This window comes from Sardina pilchardus, chromosome 2, assembly GCF_963854185.1.
Source record: "Sardina pilchardus chromosome 2, fSarPil1.1, whole genome shotgun sequence".
Classification (NCBI taxonomy): Eukaryota; Metazoa; Chordata; class Actinopteri; order Clupeiformes; family Clupeidae; genus Sardina; species Sardina pilchardus.
In genome coordinates, this window is record NC_084995.1 from 995,383 (window position 1) to 1,021,686 (window position 26,304).

The following is a 26,304-nucleotide window of genomic DNA, read 5'->3' on the forward strand; positions in this document are numbered from 1 at the left end:
TCCCAGGTCTCTACCTCCCTTTTCGCCCGCTGTTGCGTTTTCCCGCTCTTTTTCTCTTTTTTTTTTTTTTTTTTTTTTTTTTTAAATGATGTATTTATTTATCTGTCTGTCTGTCTGTCTGTCTGTCTGTCTGTCTGTCTGTCTGTCTGTCTGTCTGTCTGTCTGTCTGTCTGTCTGTCTGTCTGTGGAACTAACTCTCTCGTCTGCTGTCTCCTAGGAAATCCGACTGCGCAGGCGCCAGACCAGACCACGAGGCCTCTCGCCCGAGTCCGGCGGTCATCCGGCGGTCAGCGTTCTTCTCTTGCCCCGCCCCTCCGCGGAGTACCGGCGTCTGGTGAGTCGCCCGGGGGGCCGCCGGACCCCGTACGGTCGAGGGGTATCGCTTCTCGGCCTTTTGGCTAAGATCAAGTGTAGTATCTGTTCTTATCAGTTTAATATCTGATACGTCCTCTACCCGAGGACTATATATTAATCTGATTTTTGGAACAGGGAGACGGAAGAGGGGCTTGCTCCGTCCGCTCCACGCATCGACCTGGTATTGCAGTGACTCCAGGAACGGTGCACATCTCTTTGAATGTTGAAGAAAAGAACCCAAGAACCCAAGAACCCAAGAACCCAAGAACCCAAGAACACAAGAACACAAGAACACAAGAACCCTCTCTCCCAGGTCTCTACCTCCCTTTTCGCCCGCTGTTGCGTTTTCCCGCTCTTTTTCTCTTTTTTTTTTTTTTTTTTTTTTTTTTAAATGATGTATTTATTTATCTGTCTGTCTGTCTGTCTGTCTGTCTGTCTGTCTGTCTGTCTGTCTGTCTGTCTGTCTGTCTGTCTGTCTGTCTGTCTGTCTGTGGAACTAACTCTCTCGTCTGCTGTCTCCTAGGAAATCCGACTGCGCAGGCGCCAGACCAGACCACGAGGCCTCTCGCCCGAGTCCGGCGGTCATCCGGCGGTCAGCGTTCTTCTCTTGCCCCGCCCCTCCGCGGAGTACCGGCGTCTGGTGAGTCGCCCGGGGGGCCGCCGGACCCCGTACGGTCGAGGGGTATCGCTTCTCGGCCTTTTGGCTAAGATCAAGTGTAGTATCTGTTCTTATCAGTTTAATATCTGATACGTCCTCTACCCGAGGACTATATATTAATCTGATTTTTGGAACAGGGAGACGGAAGAGGGGCTTGCTCCGTCCGCTCCACGCATCGACCTGGTATTGCAGTGACTCCAGGAACGGTGCACATCTCTTTGAATGTTGAAGAAAAGAACCCAAGAACCCAAGAACCCAAGAACCCAAGAACCCAAGAACACAAGAACACAAGAACACAAGAACCCTCTCTCCCAGGTCTCTACCTCCCTTTTCGCCCGCTGTTGCGTTTTCCCGCTCTTTTTCTCTTTTTTTTTTTTTTTTTTTTTTTTTTTAAATGATGTATTTATTTATCTGTCTGTCTGTCTGTCTGTCTGTCTGTCTGTCTGTCTGTCTGTCTGTCTGTCTGTCTGTCTGTCTGTCTGTCTGTCTGTCTGTGGAACTAACTCTCTCGTCTGCTGTCTCCTAGGAAATCCGACTGCGCAGGCGCCAGACCAGACCACGAGGCCTCTCGCCCGAGTCCGGCGGTCATCCGGCGGTCAGCGTTCTTCTCTTGCCCCGCCCCTCCGCGGAGTACCGGCGTCTGGTGAGTCGCCCGGGGGGCCGCCGGACCCCGTACGGTCGAGGGGTATCGCTTCTCGGCCTTTTGGCTAAGATCAAGTGTAGTATCTGTTCTTATCAGTTTAATATCTGATACGTCCTCTACCCGAGGACTATATATTAATCTGATTTTTGGAACAGGGAGACGGAAGAGGGGCTTGCTCCGTCCGCTCCACGCATCGACCTGGTATTGCAGTGACTCCAGGAACGGTGCACATCTCTTTGAATGTTGAAGAAAAGAACCCAAGAACCCAAGAACCCAAGAACCCAAGAACCCAAGAACACAAGAACACAAGAACACAAGAACCCTCTCTCCCAGGTCTCTACCTCCCTTTTCGCCCGCTGTTGCGTTTTCCCGCTCTTTTTCTCTTTTTTTTTTTTTTTTTTTTTTTTTTTAAATGATGTATTTATTTATCTGTCTGTCTGTCTGTCTGTCTGTCTGTCTGTCTGTCTGTCTGTCTGTCTGTCTGTCTGTCTGTCTGTCTGTCTGTCTGTCTGTGGAACTAACTCTCTCGTCTGCTGTCTCCTAGGAAATCCGACTGCGCAGGCGCCAGACCAGACCACGAGGCCTCTCGCCCGAGTCCGGCGGTCATCCGGCGGTCAGCGTTCTTCTCTTGCCCCGCCCCTCCGCGGAGTACCGGCGTCTGGTGAGTCGCCCGGGGGGCCGCCGGACCCCGTACGGTCGAGGGGTATCGCTTCTCGGCCTTTTGGCTAAGATCAAGTGTAGTATCTGTTCTTATCAGTTTAATATCTGATACGTCCTCTACCCGAGGACTATATATTAATCTGATTTTTGGAACAGGGAGACGGAAGAGGGGCTTGCTCCGTCCGCTCCACGCATCGACCTGGTATTGCAGTGACTCCAGGAACGGTGCACATCTCTTTGAATGTTGAAGAAAAGAACCCAAGAACCCAAGAACCCAAGAACCCAAGAACCCAAGAACACAAGAACACAAGAACACAAGAACCCTCTCTCCCAGGTCTCTACCTCCCTTTTCGCCCGCTGTTGCGTTTTCCCGCTCTTTTTCTCTTTTTTTTTTTTTTTTTTTTTTTTTTTAAATGATGTATTTATTTATCTGTCTGTCTGTCTGTCTGTCTGTCTGTCTGTCTGTCTGTCTGTCTGTCTGTCTGTCTGTCTGTCTGTCTGTCTGTCTGTCTGTGGAACTAACTCTCTCGTCTGCTGTCTCCTAGGAAATCCGACTGCGCAGGCGCCAGACCAGACCACGAGGCCTCTCGCCCGAGTCCGGCGGTCATCCGGCGGTCAGCGTTCTTCTCTTGCCCCGCCCCTCCGCGGAGTACCGGCGTCTGGTGAGTCGCCCGGGGGGCCGCCGGACCCCGTACGGTCGAGGGGTATCGCTTCTCGGCCTTTTGGCTAAGATCAAGTGTAGTATCTGTTCTTATCAGTTTAATATCTGATACGTCCTCTACCCGAGGACTATATATTAATCTGATTTTTGGAACAGGGAGACGGAAGAGGGGCTTGCTCCGTCCGCTCCACGCATCGACCTGGTATTGCAGTGACTCCAGGAACGGTGCACATCTCTTTGAATGTTGAAGAAAAGAACCCAAGAACCCAAGAACCCAAGAACCCAAGAACCCAAGAACACAAGAACACAAGAACACAAGAACCCTCTCTCCCAGGTCTCTACCTCCCTTTTCGCCCGCTGTTGCGTTTTCCCGCTCTTTTTCTCTTTTTTTTTTTTTTTTTTTTTTTTTTTAAATGATGTATTTATTTATCTGTCTGTCTGTCTGTCTGTCTGTCTGTCTGTCTGTCTGTCTGTCTGTCTGTCTGTCTGTCTGTCTGTCTGTCTGTCTGTCTGTGGAACTAACTCTCTCGTCTGCTGTCTCCTAGGAAATCCGACTGCGCAGGCGCCAGACCAGACCACGAGGCCTCTCGCCCGAGTCCGGCGGTCATCCGGCGGTCAGCGTTCTTCTCTTGCCCCGCCCCTCCGCGGAGTACCGGCGTCTGGTGAGTCGCCCGGGGGGCCGCCGGACCCCGTACGGTCGAGGGGTATCGCTTCTCGGCCTTTTGGCTAAGATCAAGTGTAGTATCTGTTCTTATCAGTTTAATATCTGATACGTCCTCTACCCGAGGACTATATATTAATCTGATTTTTGGAACAGGGAGACGGAAGAGGGGCTTGCTCCGTCCGCTCCACGCATCGACCTGGTATTGCAGTGACTCCAGGAACGGTGCACATCTCTTTGAATGTTGAAGAAAAGAACCCAAGAACCCAAGAACCCAAGAACCCAAGAACCCAAGAACACAAGAACACAAGAACACAAGAACCCTCTCTCCCAGGTCTCTACCTCCCTTTTCGCCCGCTGTTGCGTTTTCCCGCTCTTTTTCTCTTTTTTTTTTTTTTTTTTTTTTTTTTAAATGATGTATTTATTTATCTGTCTGTCTGTCTGTCTGTCTGTCTGTCTGTCTGTCTGTCTGTCTGTCTGTCTGTCTGTCTGTCTGTCTGTCTGTCTGTCTGTGGAACTAACTCTCTCGTCTGCTGTCTCCTAGGAAATCCGACTGCGCAGGCGCCAGACCAGACCACGAGGCCTCTCGCCCGAGTCCGGCGGTCATCCGGCGGTCAGCGTTCTTCTCTTGCCCCGCCCCTCCGCGGAGTACCGGCGTCTGGTGAGTCGCCCGGGGGGCCGCCGGACCCCGTACGGTCGAGGGGTATCGCTTCTCGGCCTTTTGGCTAAGATCAAGTGTAGTATCTGTTCTTATCAGTTTAATATCTGATACGTCCTCTACCCGAGGACTATATATTAATCTGATTTTTGGAACAGGGAGACGGAAGAGGGGCTTGCTCCGTCCGCTCCACGCATCGACCTGGTATTGCAGTGACTCCAGGAACGGTGCACATCTCTTTGAATGTTGAAGAAAAGAACCCAAGAACCCAAGAACCCAAGAACCCAAGAACCCAAGAACACAAGAACACAAGAACACAAGAACCCTCTCTCCCAGGTCTCTACCTCCCTTTTCGCCCGCTGTTGCGTTTTCCCGCTCTTTTTCTCTTTTTTTTTTTTTTTTTTTTTTTTTTTAAATGATGTATTTATTTATCTGTCTGTCTGTCTGTCTGTCTGTCTGTCTGTCTGTCTGTCTGTCTGTCTGTCTGTCTGTCTGTCTGTCTGTCTGTCTGTCTGTGGAACTAACTCTCTCGTCTGCTGTCTCCTAGGAAATCCGACTGCGCAGGCGCCAGACCAGACCACGAGGCCTCTCGCCCGAGTCCGGCGGTCATCCGGCGGTCAGCGTTCTTCTCTTGCCCCGCCCCTCCGCGGAGTACCGGCGTCTGGTGAGTCGCCCGGGGGGCCGCCGGACCCCGTACGGTCGAGGGGTATCGCTTCTCGGCCTTTTGGCTAAGATCAAGTGTAGTATCTGTTCTTATCAGTTTAATATCTGATACGTCCTCTACCCGAGGACTATATATTAATCTGATTTTTGGAACAGGGAGACGGAAGAGGGGCTTGCTCCGTCCGCTCCACGCATCGACCTGGTATTGCAGTGACTCCAGGAACGGTGCACATCTCTTTGAATGTTGAAGAAAAGAACCCAAGAACCCAAGAACCCAAGAACCCAAGAACCCAAGAACACAAGAACACAAGAACACAAGAACCCTCTCTCCCAGGTCTCTACCTCCCTTTTCGCCCGCTGTTGCGTTTTCCCGCTCTTTTTCTCTTTTTTTTTTTTTTTTTTTTTTTTTTTAAATGATGTATTTATTTATCTGTCTGTCTGTCTGTCTGTCTGTCTGTCTGTCTGTCTGTCTGTCTGTCTGTCTGTCTGTCTGTCTGTCTGTCTGTCTGTCTGTGGAACTAACTCTCTCGTCTGCTGTCTCCTAGGAAATCCGACTGCGCAGGCGCCAGACCAGACCACGAGGCCTCTCGCCCGAGTCCGGCGGTCATCCGGCGGTCAGCGTTCTTCTCTTGCCCCGCCCCTCCGCGGAGTACCGGCGTCTGGTGAGTCGCCCGGGGGGCCGCCGGACCCCGTACGGTCGAGGGGTATCGCTTCTCGGCCTTTTGGCTAAGATCAAGTGTAGTATCTGTTCTTATCAGTTTAATATCTGATACGTCCTCTACCCGAGGACTATATATTAATCTGATTTTTGGAACAGGGAGACGGAAGAGGGGCTTGCTCCGTCCGCTCCACGCATCGACCTGGTATTGCAGTGACTCCAGGAACGGTGCACATCTCTTTGAATGTTGAAGAAAAGAACCCAAGAACCCAAGAACCCAAGAACCCAAGAACCCAAGAACACAAGAACACAAGAACACAAGAACCCTCTCTCCCAGGTCTCTACCTCCCTTTTCGCCCGCTGTTGCGTTTTCCCGCTCTTTTTCTCTTTTTTTTTTTTTTTTTTTTTTTTTTTAAATGATGTATTTATTTATCTGTCTGTCTGTCTGTCTGTCTGTCTGTCTGTCTGTCTGTCTGTCTGTCTGTCTGTCTGTCTGTCTGTCTGTCTGTCTGTCTGTGGAACTAACTCTCTCGTCTGCTGTCTCCTAGGAAATCCGACTGCGCAGGCGCCAGACCAGACCACGAGGCCTCTCGCCCGAGTCCGGCGGTCATCCGGCGGTCAGCGTTCTTCTCTTGCCCCGCCCCTCCGCGGAGTACCGGCGTCTGGTGAGTCGCCCGGGGGGCCGCCGGACCCCGTACGGTCGAGGGGTATCGCTTCTCGGCCTTTTGGCTAAGATCAAGTGTAGTATCTGTTCTTATCAGTTTAATATCTGATACGTCCTCTACCCGAGGACTATATATTAATCTGATTTTTGGAACAGGGAGACGGAAGAGGGGCTTGCTCCGTCCGCTCCACGCATCGACCTGGTATTGCAGTGACTCCAGGAACGGTGCACATCTCTTTGAATGTTGAAGAAAAGAACCCAAGAACCCAAGAACCCAAGAACCCAAGAACCCAAGAACACAAGAACACAAGAACACAAGAACCCTCTCTCCCAGGTCTCTACCTCCCTTTTCGCCCGCTGTTGCGTTTTCCCGCTCTTTTTCTCTTTTTTTTTTTTTTTTTTTTTTTTTTTAAATGATGTATTTATTTATCTGTCTGTCTGTCTGTCTGTCTGTCTGTCTGTCTGTCTGTCTGTCTGTCTGTCTGTCTGTCTGTCTGTCTGTCTGTCTGTCTGTGGAACTAACTCTCTCGTCTGCTGTCTCCTAGGAAATCCGACTGCGCAGGCGCCAGACCAGACCACGAGGCCTCTCGCCCGAGTCCGGCGGTCATCCGGCGGTCAGCGTTCTTCTCTTGCCCCGCCCCTCCGCGGAGTACCGGCGTCTGGTGAGTCGCCCGGGGGGCCGCCGGACCCCGTACGGTCGAGGGGTATCGCTTCTCGGCCTTTTGGCTAAGATCAAGTGTAGTATCTGTTCTTATCAGTTTAATATCTGATACGTCCTCTACCCGAGGACTATATATTAATCTGATTTTTGGAACAGGGAGACGGAAGAGGGGCTTGCTCCGTCCGCTCCACGCATCGACCTGGTATTGCAGTGACTCCAGGAACGGTGCACATCTCTTTGAATGTTGAAGAAAAGAACCCAAGAACCCAAGAACCCAAGAACCCAAGAACCCAAGAACCCAAGAACCCAAGAACACAAGAACACAAGAACCCTCTCTCCCAGGTCTCTACCTCCCTTTTCGCCCGCTGTTGCGTTTTCCCGCTCTTTTTCTCTTTTTTTTTTTTTTTTTTTTTTTTTTTAAATGATGTATTTATTTATCTGTCTGTCTGTCTGTCTGTCTGTCTGTCTGTCTGTCTGTCTGTCTGTCTGTCTGTCTGTCTGTCTGTCTGTCTGTCTGTCTGTGGAACTAACTCTCTCGTCTGCTGTCTCCTAGGAAATCCGACTGCGCAGGCGCCAGACCAGACCACGAGGCCTCTCGCCCGAGTCCGGCGGTCATCCGGCGGTCAGCGTTCTTCTCTTGCCCCGCCCCTCCGCGGAGTACCGGCGTCTGGTGAGTCGCCCGGGGGGCCGCCGGACCCCGTACGGTCGAGGGGTATCGCTTCTCGGCCTTTTGGCTAAGATCAAGTGTAGTATCTGTTCTTATCAGTTTAATATCTGATACGTCCTCTACCCGAGGACTATATATTAATCTGATTTTTGGAACAGGGAGACGGAAGAGGGGCTTGCTCCGTCCGCTCCACGCATCGACCTGGTATTGCAGTGACTCCAGGAACGGTGCACATCTCTTTGAATGTTGAAGAAAAGAACCCAAGAACCCAAGAACCCAAGAACCCAAGAACCCAAGAACACAAGAACACAAGAACACAAGAACCCTCTCTCCCAGGTCTCTACCTCCCTTTTCGCCCGCTGTTGCGTTTTCCCGCTCTTTTTCTCTTTTTTTTTTTTTTTTTTTTTTTTTTTAAATGATGTATTTATTTATCTGTCTGTCTGTCTGTCTGTCTGTCTGTCTGTCTGTCTGTCTGTCTGTCTGTCTGTCTGTCTGTCTGTCTGTCTGTCTGTCTGTGGAACTAACTCTCTCGTCTGCTGTCTCCTAGGAAATCCGACTGCGCAGGCGCCAGACCAGACCACGAGGCCTCTCGCCCGAGTCCGGCGGTCATCCGGCGGTCAGCGTTCTTCTCTTGCCCCGCCCCTCCGCGGAGTACCGGCGTCTGGTGAGTCGCCCGGGGGGCCGCCGGACCCCGTACGGTCGAGGGGTATCGCTTCTCGGCCTTTTGGCTAAGATCAAGTGTAGTATCTGTTCTTATCAGTTTAATATCTGATACGTCCTCTACCCGAGGACTATATATTAATCTGATTTTTGGAACAGGGAGACGGAAGAGGGGCTTGCTCCGTCCGCTCCACGCATCGACCTGGTATTGCAGTGACTCCAGGAACGGTGCACATCTCTTTGAATGTTGAAGAAAAGAACCCAAGAACCCAAGAACCCAAGAACCCAAGAACCCAAGAACACAAGAACACAAGAACACAAGAACCCTCTCTCCCAGGTCTCTACCTCCCTTTTCGCCCGCTGTTGCGTTTTCCCGCTCTTTTTCTCTTTTTTTTTTTTTTTTTTTTTTTTTTTAAATGATGTATTTATTTATCTGTCTGTCTGTCTGTCTGTCTGTCTGTCTGTCTGTCTGTCTGTCTGTCTGTCTGTCTGTCTGTCTGTCTGTCTGTCTGTCTGTGGAACTAACTCTCTCGTCTGCTGTCTCCTAGGAAATCCGACTGCGCAGGCGCCAGACCAGACCACGAGGCCTCTCGCCCGAGTCCGGCGGTCATCCGGCGGTCAGCGTTCTTCTCTTGCCCCGCCCCTCCGCGGAGTACCGGCGTCTGGTGAGTCGCCCGGGGGGCCGCCGGACCCCGTACGGTCGAGGGGTATCGCTTCTCGGCCTTTTGGCTAAGATCAAGTGTAGTATCTGTTCTTATCAGTTTAATATCTGATACGTCCTCTACCCGAGGACTATATATTAATCTGATTTTTGGAACAGGGAGACGGAAGAGGGGCTTGCTCCGTCCGCTCCACGCATCGACCTGGTATTGCAGTGACTCCAGGAACGGTGCACATCTCTTTGAATGTTGAAGAAAAGAACCCAAGAACCCAAGAACCCAAGAACCCAAGAACCCAAGAACACAAGAACACAAGAACACAAGAACCCTCTCTCCCAGGTCTCTACCTCCCTTTTCGCCCGCTGTTGCGTTTTCCCGCTCTTTTTCTCTTTTTTTTTTTTTTTTTTTTTTTTTTTAAATGATGTATTTATTTATCTGTCTGTCTGTCTGTCTGTCTGTCTGTCTGTCTGTCTGTCTGTCTGTCTGTCTGTCTGTCTGTCTGTCTGTCTGTCTGTCTGTGGAACTAACTCTCTCGTCTGCTGTCTCCTAGGAAATCCGACTGCGCAGGCGCCAGACCAGACCACGAGGCCTCTCGCCCGAGTCCGGCGGTCATCCGGCGGTCAGCGTTCTTCTCTTGCCCCGCCCCTCCGCGGAGTACCGGCGTCTGGTGAGTCGCCCGGGGGGCCGCCGGACCCCGTACGGTCGAGGGGTATCGCTTCTCGGCCTTTTGGCTAAGATCAAGTGTAGTATCTGTTCTTATCAGTTTAATATCTGATACGTCCTCTACCCGAGGACTATATATTAATCTGATTTTTGGAACAGGGAGACGGAAGAGGGGCTTGCTCCGTCCGCTCCACGCATCGACCTGGTATTGCAGTGACTCCAGGAACGGTGCACATCTCTTTGAATGTTGAAGAAAAGAACCCAAGAACCCAAGAACCCAAGAACCCAAGAACCCAAGAACACAAGAACACAAGAACACAAGAACCCTCTCTCCCAGGTCTCTACCTCCCTTTTCGCCCGCTGTTGCGTTTTCCCGCTCTTTTTCTCTTTTTTTTTTTTTTTTTTTTTTTTTTTAAATGATGTATTTATTTATCTGTCTGTCTGTCTGTCTGTCTGTCTGTCTGTCTGTCTGTCTGTCTGTCTGTCTGTCTGTCTGTCTGTCTGTCTGTCTGTCTGTGGAACTAACTCTCTCGTCTGCTGTCTCCTAGGAAATCCGACTGCGCAGGCGCCAGACCAGACCACGAGGCCTCTCGCCCGAGTCCGGCGGTCATCCGGCGGTCAGCGTTCTTCTCTTGCCCCGCCCCTCCGCGGAGTACCGGCGTCTGGTGAGTCGCCCGGGGGGCCGCCGGACCCCGTACGGTCGAGGGGTATCGCTTCTCGGCCTTTTGGCTAAGATCAAGTGTAGTATCTGTTCTTATCAGTTTAATATCTGATACGTCCTCTACCCGAGGACTATATATTAATCTGATTTTTGGAACAGGGAGACGGAAGAGGGGCTTGCTCCGTCCGCTCCACGCATCGACCTGGTATTGCAGTGACTCCAGGAACGGTGCACATCTCTTTGAATGTTGAAGAAAAGAACCCAAGAACCCAAGAACCCAAGAACCCAAGAACCCAAGAACCCAAGAACCCAAGAACACAAGAACACAAGAACCCTCTCTCCCAGGTCTCTACCTCCCTTTTCGCCCGCTGTTGCGTTTTCCCGCTCTTTTTCTCTTTTTTTTTTTTTTTTTTTTTTTTTTTAAATGATGTATTTATTTATCTGTCTGTCTGTCTGTCTGTCTGTCTGTCTGTCTGTCTGTCTGTCTGTCTGTCTGTCTGTCTGTCTGTCTGTCTGTCTGTCTGTGGAACTAACTCTCTCGTCTGCTGTCTCCTAGGAAATCCGACTGCGCAGGCGCCAGACCAGACCACGAGGCCTCTCGCCCGAGTCCGGCGGTCATCCGGCGGTCAGCGTTCTTCTCTTGCCCCGCCCCTCCGCGGAGTACCGGCGTCTGGTGAGTCGCCCGGGGGGCCGCCGGACCCCGTACGGTCGAGGGGTATCGCTTCTCGGCCTTTTGGCTAAGATCAAGTGTAGTATCTGTTCTTATCAGTTTAATATCTGATACGTCCTCTACCCGAGGACTATATATTAATCTGATTTTTGGAACAGGGAGACGGAAGAGGGGCTTGCTCCGTCCGCTCCACGCATCGACCTGGTATTGCAGTGACTCCAGGAACGGTGCACATCTCTTTGAATGTTGAAGAAAAGAACCCAAGAACCCAAGAACCCAAGAACCCAAGAACCCAAGAACACAAGAACACAAGAACACAAGAACCCTCTCTCCCAGGTCTCTACCTCCCTTTTCGCCCGCTGTTGCGTTTTCCCGCTCTTTTTCTCTTTTTTTTTTTTTTTTTTTTTTTTTTTAAATGATGTATTTATTTATCTGTCTGTCTGTCTGTCTGTCTGTCTGTCTGTCTGTCTGTCTGTCTGTCTGTCTGTCTGTCTGTCTGTCTGTCTGTCTGTCTGTGGAACTAACTCTCTCGTCTGCTGTCTCCTAGGAAATCCGACTGCGCAGGCGCCAGACCAGACCACGAGGCCTCTCGCCCGAGTCCGGCGGTCATCCGGCGGTCAGCGTTCTTCTCTTGCCCCGCCCCTCCGCGGAGTACCGGCGTCTGGTGAGTCGCCCGGGGGGCCGCCGGACCCCGTACGGTCGAGGGGTATCGCTTCTCGGCCTTTTGGCTAAGATCAAGTGTAGTATCTGTTCTTATCAGTTTAATATCTGATACGTCCTCTACCCGAGGACTATATATTAATCTGATTTTTGGAACAGGGAGACGGAAGAGGGGCTTGCTCCGTCCGCTCCACGCATCGACCTGGTATTGCAGTGACTCCAGGAACGGTGCACATCTCTTTGAATGTTGAAGAAAAGAACCCAAGAACCCAAGAACCCAAGAACCCAAGAACCCAAGAACACAAGAACACAAGAACACAAGAACCCTCTCTCCCAGGTCTCTACCTCCCTTTTCGCCCGCTGTTGCGTTTTCCCGCTCTTTTTCTCTTTTTTTTTTTTTTTTTTTTTTTTTTTAAATGATGTATTTATTTATCTGTCTGTCTGTCTGTCTGTCTGTCTGTCTGTCTGTCTGTCTGTCTGTCTGTCTGTCTGTCTGTCTGTCTGTCTGTCTGTCTGTGGAACTAACTCTCTCGTCTGCTGTCTCCTAGGAAATCCGACTGCGCAGGCGCCAGACCAGACCACGAGGCCTCTCGCCCGAGTCCGGCGGTCATCCGGCGGTCAGCGTTCTTCTCTTGCCCCGCCCCTCCGCGGAGTACCGGCGTCTGGTGAGTCGCCCGGGGGGCCGCCGGACCCCGTACGGTCGAGGGGTATCGCTTCTCGGCCTTTTGGCTAAGATCGCGGTCGACTTGCTGGTGGGAGGAGGCGGGGCCTAACCTTTTGGTGGTTTTGCTCCCTTTTGTTAGCAAGTTACATTGTCTTTGTGCTTTTTTTGTATAATATTATTTGTATCATTTTGTATTGTTTGTTGTCTTAATTTTTGTCCTTGTCTTTTCTTGTAGGTGCTAAGCAGCGGTCTTTCCTTGGAGTTTAAAGTTTAACATCTTGCCCGGGTAAGCGCTGCTTAGCTCCTTTTTAGTCTGTGGGATTTTTAGTGTGTTTTAGCGTGTTTTAGGTAATTTATATATTTATTGTTTTAAGTATTTATAGTTTTAGTGGTTTTAGGTTAGGTTGTTAGGCCCGTGGTGCCTCCACCATGTCGGCTGCCCGTGCCGGCATGCGGAGGCACCATTGTGTGCGTTTTAAATTTAAAGAAAAAGAAGGGAAGCTTCTGGAGTTGTCCAGGTTGGACTTCTCCAGAAAGCTCCTTCGACAAACGATGGGTTTTACGGCCGAAGACTTGAATTGTCTTCTGACTCTGCCTGGTAACAAGGGTTTTGACGTTAGCTTTCGCTCGGCTTCTCTGCTTAATGTGTTTTGGCAACGGTTTGTGACACGGCAAGACCAGTTCTCCATGTTTGAAGTTGAGAAACTTTCTGACAATTCACAGAAAGTGGTGATTGTCAGACTGTTTAATGAAACGGTAACTGGAGAAGACATTAGTACATGGCTGGCAAGATACTGCTCAGTTCGTAGCCCACCTGTCAAGGTGTTAGACGAGGATGGCATTTGGAACTGCTCGTGGCGAGTTCCTGTTAAACAACAGGAAGACCCGAGCGGCTACCAAGGCCTCCGTCTGATACCGTCCATGATTGTGTTGGGGGAGAACAGGGGCTACATCCACTACCAAGGGATGCCCAAACTGTGTCGCAAGTGCAACCAGTTTGGGCACCTAGCCGAAGCATGCCAAGAAACAGTTTGTAGGAAGTGCAGAGAAATTGGGCATCTTTTCGAAGAATGCACCAATGGCAGAAAGTGTAACCTCTGTGGAGACAAATCCCATCTCTACAGAGATTGCCCAAATTCGTTTGCCAACAAGCTAAAAGCTAGCAAAATGGCCGCCATGGCCGCCCGGCCGCATGGCCGGGTGGAAGAACAGGAAAAGATGGGCGAAATGGAGGAAAGGGCGGCCCCTGAAGTCTTGGAGGGAAACCTCCTGCCGGCTTCAGGGGTTAGCCAGGCGGCTACGGGCGAAGCTAACTCTCAGGCAGAGTCAGACCATGATCCGGAGGCCACACCCTCCCTGGTGGAAGAGGAGCCAGAGCAGGAGCGGGAAGCTCCGCCCTCCTCAACCCTAGGTGAGGTGAGTGTGGCCTCTGAGGGGAGTGATACCACTGCTTCACTCTCCAGTGCACAACACTCAAAGAGGCCGAGGACTTCTCCTGAGTCAGAAATGACTCAGAAGAAACATCGAGGGTCGTCAGGTAGTTCTGCATCAGAAGACCTGAACAGACTATTCGATAGCTCCGATGAGGCACCTACTTTGAGTGGAACGCTAGAAACATCTACTCCTCTGACAAGGCAAGAGGCTCTCTCTGCCGAGTCAGAGGAAGGAGACACCAGTGAACCTCCTGATCTAACCCAACCATTGGTGATCAAGGAGGAACTGGTGTCACAGGAGATCAGTACTTGATCTCCACTTGTTTTAATGATAATTTGTAGTCTTTTAATACAGTCATGTTCTTAACCATACTGCTCATGAGTCTCACAATTTCCACCATCAATGTCCGAAGCGTGAAGACTCAAGTGAGAGCACAGAGTATTTTATCCCTGCTGAGCACTCTTAAAGCAGATGTATTTCTGCTGCAAGAGTGCTCCTTGCCTTTTTTACCACATTATAGGAAGTGGGAACAGATGTGGACCCCGGGACCCTCTGTTTGGAGTGGTTCAAACTCCAACAGAGCGGACGGGGTCGCCATTTTAATCAAAAACCCGCACATCTTGTTGAAGGGCAGCACGGTGGTGAAACCCGGGCGGGCCCTTTTAACCCACTTGACCGTTTTAGACAGGGATTTTAATATTCTTAACGTGTATGGTTTTAACGATAAAAATGACCGACATGACCTGTTTGAAGACTTGCAGCCCCACATGCTAGGGAGGGCTCCCCTAGTTGTCGGAGGGGATTTTAATTGTGTTTTAAGCACAAAAGATAGAAAAAAGGTAGGGGAGGATTTTAAGTTAGATAAGACGTCCGTGGTTTTAAAGAATGTAGTTAGGGATTTTAACTTAGTCGACTGTTTTAGAAAACTGCATCCACGGGAGGAGGGCTTCACCTGGTTCAGTGGTGACGGCGCCCGTGCCTCCCGTATCGACTTTGTTTTTACAAGAGACTGCCCGCCTACGGATGCTACAATTACCCCTGTCTTTTTCTCAGATCACTGCATGCTCTCTTGCACCCTTTCACTCCCCACAGGTGCGACGGTAGGGGGAGGGCTGTGGAGGCTGAACTGCTCCCTGTTGGAAGATGAGGAGATAGTTAGAGAATACAGGGAGCAGTTTAGCCTCTGGCAGACCCTCCAAGACCTGTACGACACACGAGCACAATGGTGGGAGATGGTGAAGGGACGGACCAAGACGTTTTTTAGACAAAAAGGAAAAAGAAAGAAAGAGAGAGAGGGTAGGCGCATGATGGGGCTGCAAAAAAGACTACAAAGATATTTTAACCTTTTAAACCAAGGTTTTGATTTTAGCGAAGAAATAAAAGAAGTTAAAAAAGAAATGTCGGTTTTAATGGAAATAAAGAGCAAGGGCTTTATTTTAAGAAGTAGGGAGAGGGAGGTGGAAGAGGGGGAAAAATGTACGAAATATTTTTTTAAGAAAATCATGTCCCAAAGTCCTCTGATCACCGGTTTTAAAGAAAACGATGTTGTTTTTAATAAAACCCAAGAAATTTTAGAGGTGACAGAGAGATTTTATGGTGAGTTATATGATTTTAAAAATATACATGAAGATACCCTCCAGGAAGTTTTACACCTTTTAGACAAAACCCTTGAAGACAGTGTGCTTTTAAAAGAGGATTTTACTCTTTTAGAAATTTTTAATGGTCTTAAAGGTTTTAAACAGGGGAAGGCCCCGGGAGCGGACGGGCTTCCCCTAGAGTTTTATAGAACCTTTTATGACCTTTTAGCACACGACCTACTGACAGTTTTTAAAGAATTTGACGGACTCAGGAGACTCCCTGACAGCTTTAGAGTAGGGATAGTGTCATTACTTTACAAGAAAGGTGACAGACATGACATTACAAACTGGAGACCGATCACGCTTTTAAATGTTGACTGCAAACTTTTTAGTAGGATTTTATCAAGACGCATGTCAACTGTTTTAGAGGACGTGATCCACCCGGATCAAGTCTGTGCCGTCCCTGGAAGGAGGATCACGGACAGCCTAGTGCTGGTCCGTGACGCCATCTGTTTTGCGAGAGACAGAAATATTCGGCTTCTAGTCCTAAATTTAGACTTTGAGAAAGCTTTTGATCGGGTCTCGCACCAGTACCTTTTAAAGGTACTGCAAAAAATGGGCTTCCCAGGGAGGTTTGTAAAGTGGGTGGGCATGCTGTATACGGACATATACAGCCAGATTAGAGTAAATGGGCACCTAACAAAAGCGATCAACATTCGCTCTGGCGTCCGCCAGGGGTGTCCGTTATCCCCACTCCTGTTCGTTGCTTGCATCGAGCCGCTGGCACAGATCTTGAGAAGGGACAAATGGATCAAAGGACTTGACTTGCCAGGTGGACTGACGGCGACTTGTACACTGTACATGGACGACGTGACCCTTTTATTTACCGACGTTTTATCGGCCCAAAGAGCACTCGACTTGACTGACTGGTACGGAAGGGCCTCGGGCGCCAAGCTCAACAGGAGCAAGTCCGAGGCCCAGCTCTTTGGGCCGTGGGGTGACGTGCGACTAAATTTGGCAGTCAATTTTAAACAAAAAGACATCAAGATTTTAGGTATTAAATTTGACGAAGAGGGTGGTGGACGTGGGAACTGGACTGACGTGCTAGGGAAAGTTAGACAGCGACTGGGGTTCTGGGGACTTAGAGGACTGACAATGGAAGGCAAGGTTTTAATTTTTAAAGCCGTGATTTTACCCCTGTTTTTATTGTTGTCCTCTGTTTTTAGTCCCCCCAGGAGCTTTCTCGTAGGTGTGGAGAGAGCGGTGTTTTATTTCATGTGGGGGTCCAAGTGGGAGAGGCTGAAAAGAGAAACAGTGAAGAAGAGGAAGGAGAATGGAGGAAAAGCCCTCCCAGACCCCCACCTGTTTTTAGGAGCTCATTTCACCGCCCTCCACATCCGTTACGCGACGGCCCCATCCAGGGACAACAAGACCGCGGCCCTAGCCCGCTTCTGGATGGGGTCGTACCTGAGAAAGCTCCGGATTTTAACCCAAGATCTTAGACGTCCAACTGCTTTTAACCTGCCCCCGCAATATGGTTTTATCAAAAAGTTTTTAGTCAAATTTGACATGGAGGGGCAGGATGTCACAATTTTAACGAACGCTAAATCTCTTGTCTCCCTTGTGCAGGACCGGGAAACAGTGAGCCCCGTTCCCGGCCTCACTTCGAGTGAGGCCCAACAGGCTTGGCGGAACGCAGCCCACCCGGCTCTCCAGAACAAGCTGAAGGATCTGGCGTGGATGGCGCTCCACGAGGTCCTCCCGGTCAGAGCCGTGATGCACTCCCGGGGCATGGCCCGGACCGCCACCTGCCCACGGCCCGGTTGCGGCCACCCGGAGACCGTGAGGCACCTGCTCTGGGAGTGCAGGGAGGCGAGGGACCTGTGGGCCGATACCGGCCCCCTGCTACACCCGAGCCTGCCAGCGGGGGGAGGCCCCGCGCTGAGCTACCGGCTAGCGGCAAGCGGGGTGGGCCAGGGCGCCACCATCCCATCCGCCGACTTCGCAGCGCTCTGGCTCACCCTCAACAGCATCAAAGCCGCTTTGTGGGCCTCCCGGAACCTGCTGGTGGGGAAGCGCGTGTCGGTGCCCCTGCCAGCGTTACGGCGGATGGTTACAGCTACGCGGCAGGAGGCGCCGCACGACGCCATTCGGAGGGGGCCGGGGTCACACGCAGGAAGGTCCCAGCCCCCACCACGGCTACTGGCTCCCGCCGACGCACCCCCACAGTCAACACCACGGGACGGAGCAGCGGGCGGAGGGGAGGACCTCCTCTGGGCGCATCCGCGCTTGCCTCGCTCTTCTGGGGAGCTGGGTGGAGCCTCTTGATAGTGGCTCACCCTGGTCCTGCACGACGGAGACATTTTAATTGGACTTTTACTACATTTTACTGGTTTTTACCACTCTGGAAGCATGGATTTTTTAACATCTTTTTTACACCAACATGGACTTTTAAACACACGAACTTTGCACAGACACACACAGACACCTTTTAACACAAAAGACTTTTATTGAAAATGATTTTATGTGTGTGAAAAGAAAGAAACTGTGAAAAAGAAATAAAAATGTGTGAATGTATCTATAATGTATGATGAAAAGAAAGCCATGAAACTGTGATGTACTGAACAAATGCCATGTGATGAAAAATTAATGAAAAACTGTAAGAACAAGTGGAAAAATGATGTACAACCAAAAACCAATGTAATGTATTTTAAATGAAACCATGTGACAATAAATTTTTTTCGAAAGAAAAATCTGTTCTTATCAGTTTAATATCTGATACGTCCTCTACCCGAGGACTATATATTAATCTGATTTTTGGAACAGGGAGACGGAAGAGGGGCTTGCTCCGTCCGCTCCACGCATCGACCTGGTATTGCAGTGACTCCAGGAACGGTGCACATCTCTTTGAATGTTGAAGAAAAGAACCCAAGAACCCAAGAACCCAAGAACCCAAGAACCCAAGAACCCAAGAACACAAGAACACAAGAACCCTCTCTCCCAGGTCTCTACCTCCCTTTTCGCCCGCTGTTGCGTTTTCCCGCTCTTTTTCTCTTTTTTTTTTTTTTTTTTTTTTTTTTTAAATGATGTATTTATTTATCTGTCTGTCTGTCTGTCTGTCTGTCTGTCTGTCTGTCTGTCTGTCTGTCTGTCTGTCTGTCTGTCTGTCTGTCTGTCTGTCTGTGGAACTAACTCTCTCGTCTGCTGTCTCCTAGGAAATCCGACTGCGCAGGCGCCAGACCAGACCACGAGGCCTCTCGCCCGAGTCCGGCGGTCATCCGGCGGTCAGCGTTCTTCTCTTGCCCCGCCCCTCCGCGGAGTACCGGCGTCTGGTGAGTCGCCCGGGGGGCCGCCGGACCCCGTACGGTCGAGGGGTATCGCTTCTCGGCCTTTTGGCTAAGATCAAGTGTAGTATCTGTTCTTATCAGTTTAATATCTGATACGTCCTCTACCCGAGGACTATATATTAATCTGATTTTTGGAACAGGGAGACGGAAGAGGGGCTTGCTCCGTCCGCTCCACGCATCGACCTGGTATTGCAGTGACTCCAGGAACGGTGCACATCTCTTTGAATGTTGAAGAAAAGAACCCAAGAACCCAAGAACCCAAGAACCCAAGAACCCAAGAACACAAGAACACAAGAACACAAGAACCCTCTCTCCCAGGTCTCTACCTCCCTTTTCGCCCGCTGTTGCGTTTTCCCGCTCTTTTTCTCTTTTTTTTTTTTTTTTTTTTTTTTTTTAAATGATGTATTTATTTATCTGTCTGTCTGTCTGTCTGTCTGTCTGTCTGTCTGTCTGTCTGTCTGTCTGTCTGTCTGTCTGTCTGTCTGTCTGTCTGTGGAACTAACTCTCTCGTCTGCTGTCTCCTAGGAAATCCGACTGCGCAGGCGCCAGACCAGACCACGAGGCCTCTCGCCCGAGTCCGGCGGTCATCCGGCGGTCAGCGTTCTTCTCTTGCCCCGCCCCTCCGCGGAGTACCGGCGTCTGGTGAGTCGCCCGGGGGGCCGCCGGACCCCGTACGGTCGAGGGGTATCGCTTCTCGGCCTTTTGGCTAAGATCAAGTGTAGTATCTGTTCTTATCAGTTTAATATCTGATACGTCCTCTACCCGAGGACTATATATTAATCTGATTTTTGGAACAGGGAGACGGAAGAGGGGCTTGCTCCGTCCGCTCCACGCATCGACCTGGTATTGCAGTGACTCCAGGAACGGTGCACATCTCTTTGAATGTTGAAGAAAAGAACCCAAGAACCCAAGAACCCAAGAACCCAAGAACCCAAGAACACAAGAACACAAGAACACAAGAACCCTCTCTCCCAGGTCTCTACCTCCCTTTTCGCCCGCTGTTGCGTTTTCCCGCTCTTTTTCTCTTTTTTTTTTTTTTTTTTTTTTTTTTTAAATGATGTATTTATTTATCTGTCTGTCTGTCTGTCTGTCTGTCTGTCTGTCTGTCTGTCTGTCTGTCTGTCTGTCTGTCTGTCTGTCTGTCTGTCTGTGGAACTAACTCTCTCGTCTGCTGTCTCCTAGGAAATCCGACTGCGCAGGCGCCAGACCAGACCACGAGGCCTCTCGCCCGAGTCCGGCGGTCATCCGGCGGTCAGCGTTCTTCTCTTGCCCCGCCCCTCCGCGGAGTACCGGCGTCTGGTGAGTCGCCCGGGGGGCCGCCGGACCCCGTACGGTCGAGGGGTATCGCTTCTCGGCCTTTTGGCTAAGATCAAGTGTAGTATCTGTTCTTATCAGTTTAATATCTGATACGTCCTCTACCCGAGGACTATATATTAATCTGATTTTTGGAACAGGGAGACGGAAGAGGGGCTTGCTCCGTCCGCTCCACGCATCGACCTGGTATTGCAGTGACTCCAGGAACGGTGCACATCTCTTTGAATGTTGAAGAAAAGAACCCAAGAACCCAAGAACCCAAGAACCCAAGAACCCAAGAACACAAGAACACAAGAACACAAGAACCCTCTCTCCCAGGTCTCTACCTCCCTTTTCGCCCGCTGTTGCGTTTTCCCGCTCTTTTTCTCTTTTTTTTTTTTTTTTTTTTTTTTTTTTTTAAAAATGATGTATTTATTTATGTGTGTGTGTCTGTCTGTCTGTCTGTCTGTCTGTCTGTCTGTCTGTCTGTCTGTCTGTCTGTCTGTCTGTCTGGTGAACTAACTCTCTTGTCTGCTGTCTCCTAGGAAATCCGACTGTGCAGACGCCAGACCACCACGCAGACCACGCAGACCAGACCACGAGGCCTCTCGCCCAAGTCCGGCGGTCATCCGGCGGTCAGCGTTCTTCTCTTGCCCCGCCCCTCCGCGGAGTACCAGCGTCGGGGGGGTCGCCCGGGGGGCCGCCGGACCCCGTACAGTTGCGGGGTATCGCTTCTCGGCCTTTTGGCTAAGATCAAGTGTAGTATCTGTTCTTATCAGTTTAATATCTGATACGTCCTCTACCCGAGGACTATATATTAATCTGATTTTTGGAACAGGGAGACGGAAGAGGGGCTTGCTCCGTCCGCTCCACGCATCGACCTGGTATTGCAGTGACTCCAGGAACGGTGCACATCTCTTTGAATGTTGAAGAAAAGAACCCAAGAACCCAAGAACCCAAGAACCCAAGAACCCAAGAACACAAGAACACAAGAACCCTCTCTCCCAGGTCTCTACCTCCCTTTTCGCCCGCTGTTGCGTTTTCCCGCTCTTTTTCTCTTTTTTTTTTTTTTTTTTTTTTTTTTTTTTAAAAATGATGTATTTATTTATGTGTGTGTGTCTGTCTGTCTGTCTGTCTGTCTGTCTGTCTGTCTGTCTGTCTGTCTGTCTGTCTGTCTGTCTGGTGAACTAACTCTCTTGTCTGCTGTCTCCTAGGAAATCCGACTGTGCAGACGCCAGACCACCACGCAGACCACGCAGACCAGACCACGAGGCCTCTCGCCCAAGTCCGGCGGTCATCCGGCGGTCAGCGTTCTTCTCTTGCCCCGCCCCTCCGCGGAGTACCAGCGTCGGGGGGGTCGCCCGGGGGGCCGCCGGACCCCGTACAGTTGCGGGGTATCGCTTCTCGGCCTTTTGGCTAAGATCAAGTGTAGTATCTGTTCTTATCAGTTTAATATCTGATACGTCCTCTACCCGAGGACTATATATTAATCTGATTTTTGGAACAGGGAGACGGAAGAGGGGCTTGCTCCGTCCGCTCCACGCATCGACCTGGTATTGCAGTGACTCCAGGAACGGTGCACATCTCTTTGAATGTTGAAGAAAAGAACCCAAGAACCCAAGAACCCAAGAACCCAAGAACCCAAGAACACAAGAACACAAGAACCCTCTCTCCCAGGTCTCTACCTCCCTTTTCGCCCGCTGTTGCGTTTTCCCGCTCTTTTTCTCTTTTTTTTTTTTTTTTTTTTTTTTTTTTTAAAAATGATGTATTTATTTATGTGTGTGTGTCTGTCTGTCTGTCTGTCTGTCTGTCTGTCTGTCTGTCTGTCTGTCTGTCTGTCTGTCTGTCTGGTGAACTAACTCTCTTGTCTGCTGTCTCCTAGGAAATCCGACTGTGCAGACGCCAGACCACCACGCAGACCACGCAGACCAGACCACGAGGCCTCTCGCCCAAGTCCGGCGGTCATCCGGCGGTCAGCGTTCTTCTCTTGCCCCGCCCCTCCGCGGAGTACCAGCGTCGGGGGGGTCGCCCGGGGGGCCGCCGGACCCCGTACAGTTGCGGGGTATCGCTTCTCGGCCTTTTGGCTAAGATCAAGTGTAGTATCTGTTCTTATCAGTTTAATATCTGATACGTCCTCTACCCGAGGACTATATATTAATCTGATTTTTGGAACAGGGAGACGGAAGAGGGGCTTGCTCCGTCCGCTCCACGCATCGACCTGGTATTGCAGTGACTCCAGGAACGGTGCACATCTCTTTGAATGTTGAAGAAAAGAACCCAAGAACCCAAGAACCCAAGAACCCAAGAACCCAAGAACCCAAGAACCCAAGAACCCAAGAACACAAGAACCCTCTCTCCCAGGTCTCTACCTCCCTTTTCGCCCGCTGTTGCGTTTTCCCGCTCTTTTTCTCTTTTTTTTTTTTTTTTTTTTTTTTTTTTTTAAAAATGATGTATTTATTTATGTGTGTGTGTCTGTCTGTCTGTCTGTCTGTCTGTCTGTCTGTCTGTCTGTCTGTCTGTCTGTCTGTCTGTCTGTCTGGTGAACTAACTCTCTTGTCTGCTGTCTCCTAGGAAATCCGACTGTGCAGACGCCAGACCACCACGCAGACCACGCAGACCAGACCACGAGGCCTCTCGCCCAAGTCCGGCGGTCATCCGGCGGTCAGCGTTCTTCTCTTGCCCCGCCCCTCCGCGGAGTACCAGCGTCGGGGGGGTCGCCCGGGGGGCCGCCGGACCCCGTACAGTTGCGGGGTATCGCTTCTCGGCCTTTTGGCTAAGATCAAGTGTAGTATCTGTTCTTATCAGTTTAATATCTGATACGTCCTCTACCCGAGGACTATATATTAATCTGATTTTTGGAACAGGGAGACGGAAGAGGGGCTTGCTCCGTCCGCTCCACGCATCGACCTGGTATTGCAGTGACTCCAGGAACGGTGCACATCTCTTTGAATGTTGAAGAAAAGAACCCAAGAACCCAAGAACCCAAGAACCCAAGAACCCAAGAACCCAAGAACACAAGAACACAAGAACACAAGAACACAAGAACACAAGAACACTCTCTCCCAGGTCTCTACCTCCCTTTTCGCCCGCTGTTGCGTTTTCCCGCTCTTTTTCTCTTTTTTTTTTTTTTTTTTTTTTTATTTAAATGATGTATTTATTTATCTGTCTGTCTGTCTGTCTGTCTGTCTGTCTGTCTGTCTGTCTGTCTGTCTGTCTGGTGAACTAACTCTCTTGTCTGCTGTCTCCTAGGAAATCCGACTGCGCAGACGCCAGACCACCACGCAGACCACGCAGACCAGACCACGAGGCCTCTCGCCCAAGTCCGGCGGTCATCCGGCGGTCAGCGTTCTTCTCTTGCCCCGCCCCTCCGCGGAGTACCAGCGTCGGGGGGGTCGCCCGGGGGGCCGCCGGACCCCGTACAGTTGCGGGGTATCGCTTCTCGGCCTTTTGGCTAAGATCAAGTGTAGTATCTACGCGCACGCGGGAAGGCGATGGGGACGTTGGGCCCGTTGATGTTGCGGAACACGATCCGTTTCGTGGTTCCTGTTGGACGGAGGACGGAAGTGTCGCGGGATTATTTCGCGGAGAAGATGCTGGAGGACTGCTTGGGCCAGGGGCCTCAGGAGGTACTCTGCCTTCAGGAGTATCGGCCGCAAGGTACCTTTGACGTTACTTTGAGAACGGACATGTTTTTTGAGAGGCTGAAGGTTAAGATCAGGGAGCGGATGTCTTGGAGTATTTTTAAGGGGGTTACTTTTGCGGCTTCGGCCACTTATGTATTTGTGCATATGTTTAACCCCTTTGTGGAGGAGGAGGACATTGTGGCTTTTTTGAAGAGGTATTTTTTGGATGTGGGGAAGGGGGCTAAAGTGAATGATTCGAGGGGTTTTTGGACGGGGAGGAGGAGGTTTGGGGTGAGGTTTAAGGCTGGGGTTTCGCCTCCCCAGTCCTTTGCCTTGGGCCCGGACAGGGGATACCTGTTTGTTCCCGGTAGGCCTGGTTGTTGCTGGAAGTGTGGGGAGACGGGGCATGTGAAGGAGAACTGCACTGTGACCAGGTGCCGCCATTGTAACTCCACGGAGCACATGGCGGCGAGCTGTTCGGCCCCGAAGACCTGCAGCCTTTGTGGGTCTTCGGAACACCTGTTCCGGGCTTGCCCGGGTCGGCGGAGGACTGTTGCTGCTTCGGGTGCTTCGGGTGCTTCTGGTGCTTCGGGCGGTGGAGGTTCGGCGAAGGAGGCTGCGGGAATGCGTTCGGCTGCTGCGGAGAAGTCTGCCCCCCCCCCCGGGGTGGCTCCTCTGCGGCCGGCTGCTGTGGTGAACGAGGGCGACCATGTGGCCAAGATGGCGGCTGACGAGGTGCAGGTGGTGAGTGTGAAGAGTGCTGCTGCGGAGAGGTCTGCCCCCCCCCCCAGGGTGGCTCCTCTGCGGCCGGCTGCTGTGGTGACCAAGGGCGGCCATGTGGCCAAGATGGCGGCTGACGAGGTGCAGGTGGTGAGTGTGAGGAGTGCTGCTGCTGTGGAGTCCTCTGGCCCCCCCCCGGGGGCTTCTCCTCGGTCAGCGCCCTCCCTGGCTGTTGATGTTGTTAAGTTGTCTTCCCCTAGGACCGTGGCTGGTGCCCCACAGGCTGTGGCCGGGGAGACGGGCTCTGGTGCTGCTGGTGGTGCAGCGGTGGCTAAGGAGGTGCCTGGGCCTTGGTCGGATTGTTCTATGGGCTCGGAGGTGAACATGGCTGACTTTGTCTCTGCTCAGGTGAAGGGGATGGCTGCCTACGTCTCGGCAGCTACGAAGCGCGCCCGGCCGGATGGCGACCCGGCGGGAGCTCCGGTGCGCCGCCACAGGCTGAGTCCGGCGGTGCGTGGGTCGGTGCGGGTGGCCAACCGGTTTGGCCCCCTGCAGGCGGAGGATGGCGACGATGGTGACGACGATTCTGGTGGCGACGATTCTGGTGACGACGATGGTGGTGGCTCTGATGGCGGGGATGGCGGCGTCAGTGGTGACGGTGGTGGAGACGGTGTGGGCAGGCGGGAGTCGGAAGGTGGCGGTGGCGTGGCGGCGGGTGGCTCCTCCCCCAACCTCCTCCCGGGATGGGATGAAGCTAACCTGAAGGCCACGACCGGCATGAAGGACTCCTGAGTTTTTTGGCGCTTGTGATTTGATGTGATGTCTGTGATGTGGGGTTTGTCTTGTTAGGTTTGTGATGGGGCCAATAAAGTCATGTGACACATGGTGGCCCTGGTAGGGATTTTGGCTGGGTTGGTTGTGGGATTGGTCTGTTTCTTGTTGGTTGGGTGTGGGTTTTTGCCCACTGGTTGGGTGTATGGTTGTTTGGACTTACCTTTTCTGTTTTGGCGTACTGAGTATTGCGTCTGTTTTCCTCTTTGGTTGTGTTTGACTGGTTTAATAAAGATTTGTGATGAAAAAAAAAAAAAAATCTGTTCTTATCAGTTTAATATCTGATACGTCCTCTACCCGAGGACTATATATTAATCTGATTTTTGGAACAGGGAGACGGAAGAGGGGCTTGCTCCGTCCGCTCCACGCATCGACCTGGTATTGCAGTGACTCCAGGAACGGTGCACATCTCTTTGAATGTTGAAGAAAAGAACCCAAGAACCCAAGAACCCAAGAACCCAAGAACCCAAGAACACAAGAACACAAGAACACAAGAACACAAGAACACAAGAACACAAGAACCCTCTCTCCCAGGTCTCTCCACCCTTTTCGCCCGCTGTTGCGTTTTCCCGCTCTTTTTCTCTTTTTTTTTTTTTTTTTTTTTTTTTTTAAAATGATGTATGTATTTATTTATCTATCTGTCTGTCTGTCTGTCTGTCTGTCTGTCTGTCTGTCTGTCTGTCTGTCTGTCTGTCTGTCTGTCTGTCTGTCTGTCTGTCTGTCTGTCTGTCTGGCTGGCTGGCTGGCTGGCTGGTGAACTAACTAACTAACTCTCTCGTCTGCTGTCTCCTAGGAAATCCGACTGCGCAGGCGCCAGACCAGACCACGAGGCCTCTCGCCCGAGTCCGGCGGTCATCCGGCGGTCAGCGTTCTTCTCTTGCCCCGCCCCTCCGCGGAGTACCAGCGTCGGGGGGGCCGCCCGGGGGGCCGCCGGACCCCGTACAGTTGCGGGGTATCGCTTCTCGGCATTTTGGCTAAGATCGCGGTCGACTTGCTGGTGGGAGGAGGCGGGGCCTAACATGTTGGTGGTTTTGTCCCTTTCTCAGCAAGATATATTGTCTTTGTGCTTTTTTGTATAATATTATTTGTATTGTTTTGTATTGTTTGTTGTCTTAATTTTTGTCATTGTCTTTTCTTGTAGGTGCTAAGCAGCGGTCTTTCCTTGGAGTTTAAAGTTTAACATCTTGCCCGGGTAAGCGCTGCTTAGCTCCTTTTTAGTCTGTGGGATTTTTAG

General features: G+C 51.1%; 25 non-coding genes and 2 pseudogenes across 25 annotated transcripts; all 27 read left to right on the forward strand.

The window, feature by feature from the left end:
- The first annotated feature begins 378 nt into the window (after positions 1-378).
- On the forward strand, positions 379-569 carry LOC134075682 (U2 spliceosomal RNA). Its single transcript, XR_009938419.1, has one exon. It is a non-coding gene; the product is annotated as a U2 spliceosomal RNA (small nuclear RNA).
- A 469-nt stretch (positions 570-1,038) lies between these two features.
- On the forward strand, positions 1,039-1,229 carry LOC134075683 (U2 spliceosomal RNA). Its single transcript, XR_009938420.1, has one exon. It is a non-coding gene; the product is annotated as a U2 spliceosomal RNA (small nuclear RNA).
- Positions 1,230-1,699: 470 nt separating this feature from the next.
- LOC134075684 (U2 spliceosomal RNA) lies at positions 1,700-1,890 on the forward strand. Its single transcript, XR_009938421.1, has one exon. It is a non-coding gene; the product is annotated as a U2 spliceosomal RNA (small nuclear RNA).
- Positions 1,891-2,360: 470 nt separating this feature from the next.
- On the forward strand, positions 2,361-2,551 carry LOC134075685 (U2 spliceosomal RNA). The gene has a single exon (XR_009938422.1). It is a non-coding gene; the product is annotated as a U2 spliceosomal RNA (small nuclear RNA).
- Positions 2,552-3,021: 470 nt separating this feature from the next.
- Positions 3,022-3,212, forward strand: LOC134075686 (U2 spliceosomal RNA). The gene has a single exon (XR_009938423.1). It is a non-coding gene; the product is annotated as a U2 spliceosomal RNA (small nuclear RNA).
- A 470-nt stretch (positions 3,213-3,682) lies between these two features.
- On the forward strand, positions 3,683-3,873 carry LOC134075687 (U2 spliceosomal RNA). The gene has a single exon (XR_009938424.1). It is a non-coding gene; the product is annotated as a U2 spliceosomal RNA (small nuclear RNA).
- A 469-nt stretch (positions 3,874-4,342) lies between these two features.
- On the forward strand, positions 4,343-4,533 carry LOC134075688 (U2 spliceosomal RNA). Its single transcript, XR_009938425.1, has one exon. It is a non-coding gene; the product is annotated as a U2 spliceosomal RNA (small nuclear RNA).
- A 470-nt stretch (positions 4,534-5,003) lies between these two features.
- LOC134075689 (U2 spliceosomal RNA) lies at positions 5,004-5,194 on the forward strand. The gene has a single exon (XR_009938426.1). It is a non-coding gene; the product is annotated as a U2 spliceosomal RNA (small nuclear RNA).
- Positions 5,195-5,664: 470 nt separating this feature from the next.
- On the forward strand, positions 5,665-5,855 carry LOC134075690 (U2 spliceosomal RNA). The gene has a single exon (XR_009938427.1). It is a non-coding gene; the product is annotated as a U2 spliceosomal RNA (small nuclear RNA).
- Positions 5,856-6,325: 470 nt separating this feature from the next.
- On the forward strand, positions 6,326-6,516 carry LOC134075692 (U2 spliceosomal RNA). The gene has a single exon (XR_009938429.1). It is a non-coding gene; the product is annotated as a U2 spliceosomal RNA (small nuclear RNA).
- A 470-nt stretch (positions 6,517-6,986) lies between these two features.
- Positions 6,987-7,177, forward strand: LOC134075693 (U2 spliceosomal RNA). Its single transcript, XR_009938430.1, has one exon. It is a non-coding gene; the product is annotated as a U2 spliceosomal RNA (small nuclear RNA).
- Positions 7,178-7,655: 478 nt separating this feature from the next.
- Positions 7,656-7,846, forward strand: LOC134075695 (U2 spliceosomal RNA). Its single transcript, XR_009938431.1, has one exon. It is a non-coding gene; the product is annotated as a U2 spliceosomal RNA (small nuclear RNA).
- A 470-nt stretch (positions 7,847-8,316) lies between these two features.
- LOC134075696 (U2 spliceosomal RNA) lies at positions 8,317-8,507 on the forward strand. The gene has a single exon (XR_009938432.1). It is a non-coding gene; the product is annotated as a U2 spliceosomal RNA (small nuclear RNA).
- A 470-nt stretch (positions 8,508-8,977) lies between these two features.
- Positions 8,978-9,168, forward strand: LOC134075697 (U2 spliceosomal RNA). Its single transcript, XR_009938433.1, has one exon. It is a non-coding gene; the product is annotated as a U2 spliceosomal RNA (small nuclear RNA).
- A 470-nt stretch (positions 9,169-9,638) lies between these two features.
- On the forward strand, positions 9,639-9,829 carry LOC134075698 (U2 spliceosomal RNA). Its single transcript, XR_009938434.1, has one exon. It is a non-coding gene; the product is annotated as a U2 spliceosomal RNA (small nuclear RNA).
- A 470-nt stretch (positions 9,830-10,299) lies between these two features.
- Positions 10,300-10,490, forward strand: LOC134075699 (U2 spliceosomal RNA). The gene has a single exon (XR_009938435.1). It is a non-coding gene; the product is annotated as a U2 spliceosomal RNA (small nuclear RNA).
- Positions 10,491-10,968: 478 nt separating this feature from the next.
- On the forward strand, positions 10,969-11,159 carry LOC134075700 (U2 spliceosomal RNA). Its single transcript, XR_009938436.1, has one exon. It is a non-coding gene; the product is annotated as a U2 spliceosomal RNA (small nuclear RNA).
- Positions 11,160-11,629: 470 nt separating this feature from the next.
- On the forward strand, positions 11,630-11,820 carry LOC134075701 (U2 spliceosomal RNA). The gene has a single exon (XR_009938437.1). It is a non-coding gene; the product is annotated as a U2 spliceosomal RNA (small nuclear RNA).
- A 6,166-nt stretch (positions 11,821-17,986) lies between these two features.
- LOC134075729 (U2 spliceosomal RNA) lies at positions 17,987-18,162 on the forward strand (annotated as a pseudogene).
- Positions 18,163-18,632: 470 nt separating this feature from the next.
- Positions 18,633-18,823, forward strand: LOC134075702 (U2 spliceosomal RNA). The gene has a single exon (XR_009938438.1). It is a non-coding gene; the product is annotated as a U2 spliceosomal RNA (small nuclear RNA).
- Positions 18,824-19,289: 466 nt separating this feature from the next.
- On the forward strand, positions 19,290-19,480 carry LOC134075704 (U2 spliceosomal RNA). Its single transcript, XR_009938440.1, has one exon. It is a non-coding gene; the product is annotated as a U2 spliceosomal RNA (small nuclear RNA).
- A 466-nt stretch (positions 19,481-19,946) lies between these two features.
- LOC134075705 (U2 spliceosomal RNA) lies at positions 19,947-20,137 on the forward strand. The gene has a single exon (XR_009938441.1). It is a non-coding gene; the product is annotated as a U2 spliceosomal RNA (small nuclear RNA).
- A 486-nt stretch (positions 20,138-20,623) lies between these two features.
- Positions 20,624-20,814, forward strand: LOC134075706 (U2 spliceosomal RNA). Its single transcript, XR_009938442.1, has one exon. It is a non-coding gene; the product is annotated as a U2 spliceosomal RNA (small nuclear RNA).
- Positions 20,815-21,292: 478 nt separating this feature from the next.
- LOC134075707 (U2 spliceosomal RNA) lies at positions 21,293-21,483 on the forward strand. Its single transcript, XR_009938443.1, has one exon. It is a non-coding gene; the product is annotated as a U2 spliceosomal RNA (small nuclear RNA).
- A 477-nt stretch (positions 21,484-21,960) lies between these two features.
- On the forward strand, positions 21,961-22,151 carry LOC134075708 (U2 spliceosomal RNA). The gene has a single exon (XR_009938444.1). It is a non-coding gene; the product is annotated as a U2 spliceosomal RNA (small nuclear RNA).
- A 498-nt stretch (positions 22,152-22,649) lies between these two features.
- On the forward strand, positions 22,650-22,840 carry LOC134075709 (U2 spliceosomal RNA). Its single transcript, XR_009938445.1, has one exon. It is a non-coding gene; the product is annotated as a U2 spliceosomal RNA (small nuclear RNA).
- A 2,428-nt stretch (positions 22,841-25,268) lies between these two features.
- LOC134075733 (U2 spliceosomal RNA) lies at positions 25,269-25,482 on the forward strand (annotated as a pseudogene).
- Positions 25,483-26,304: the final 822 nt, after the last annotated feature.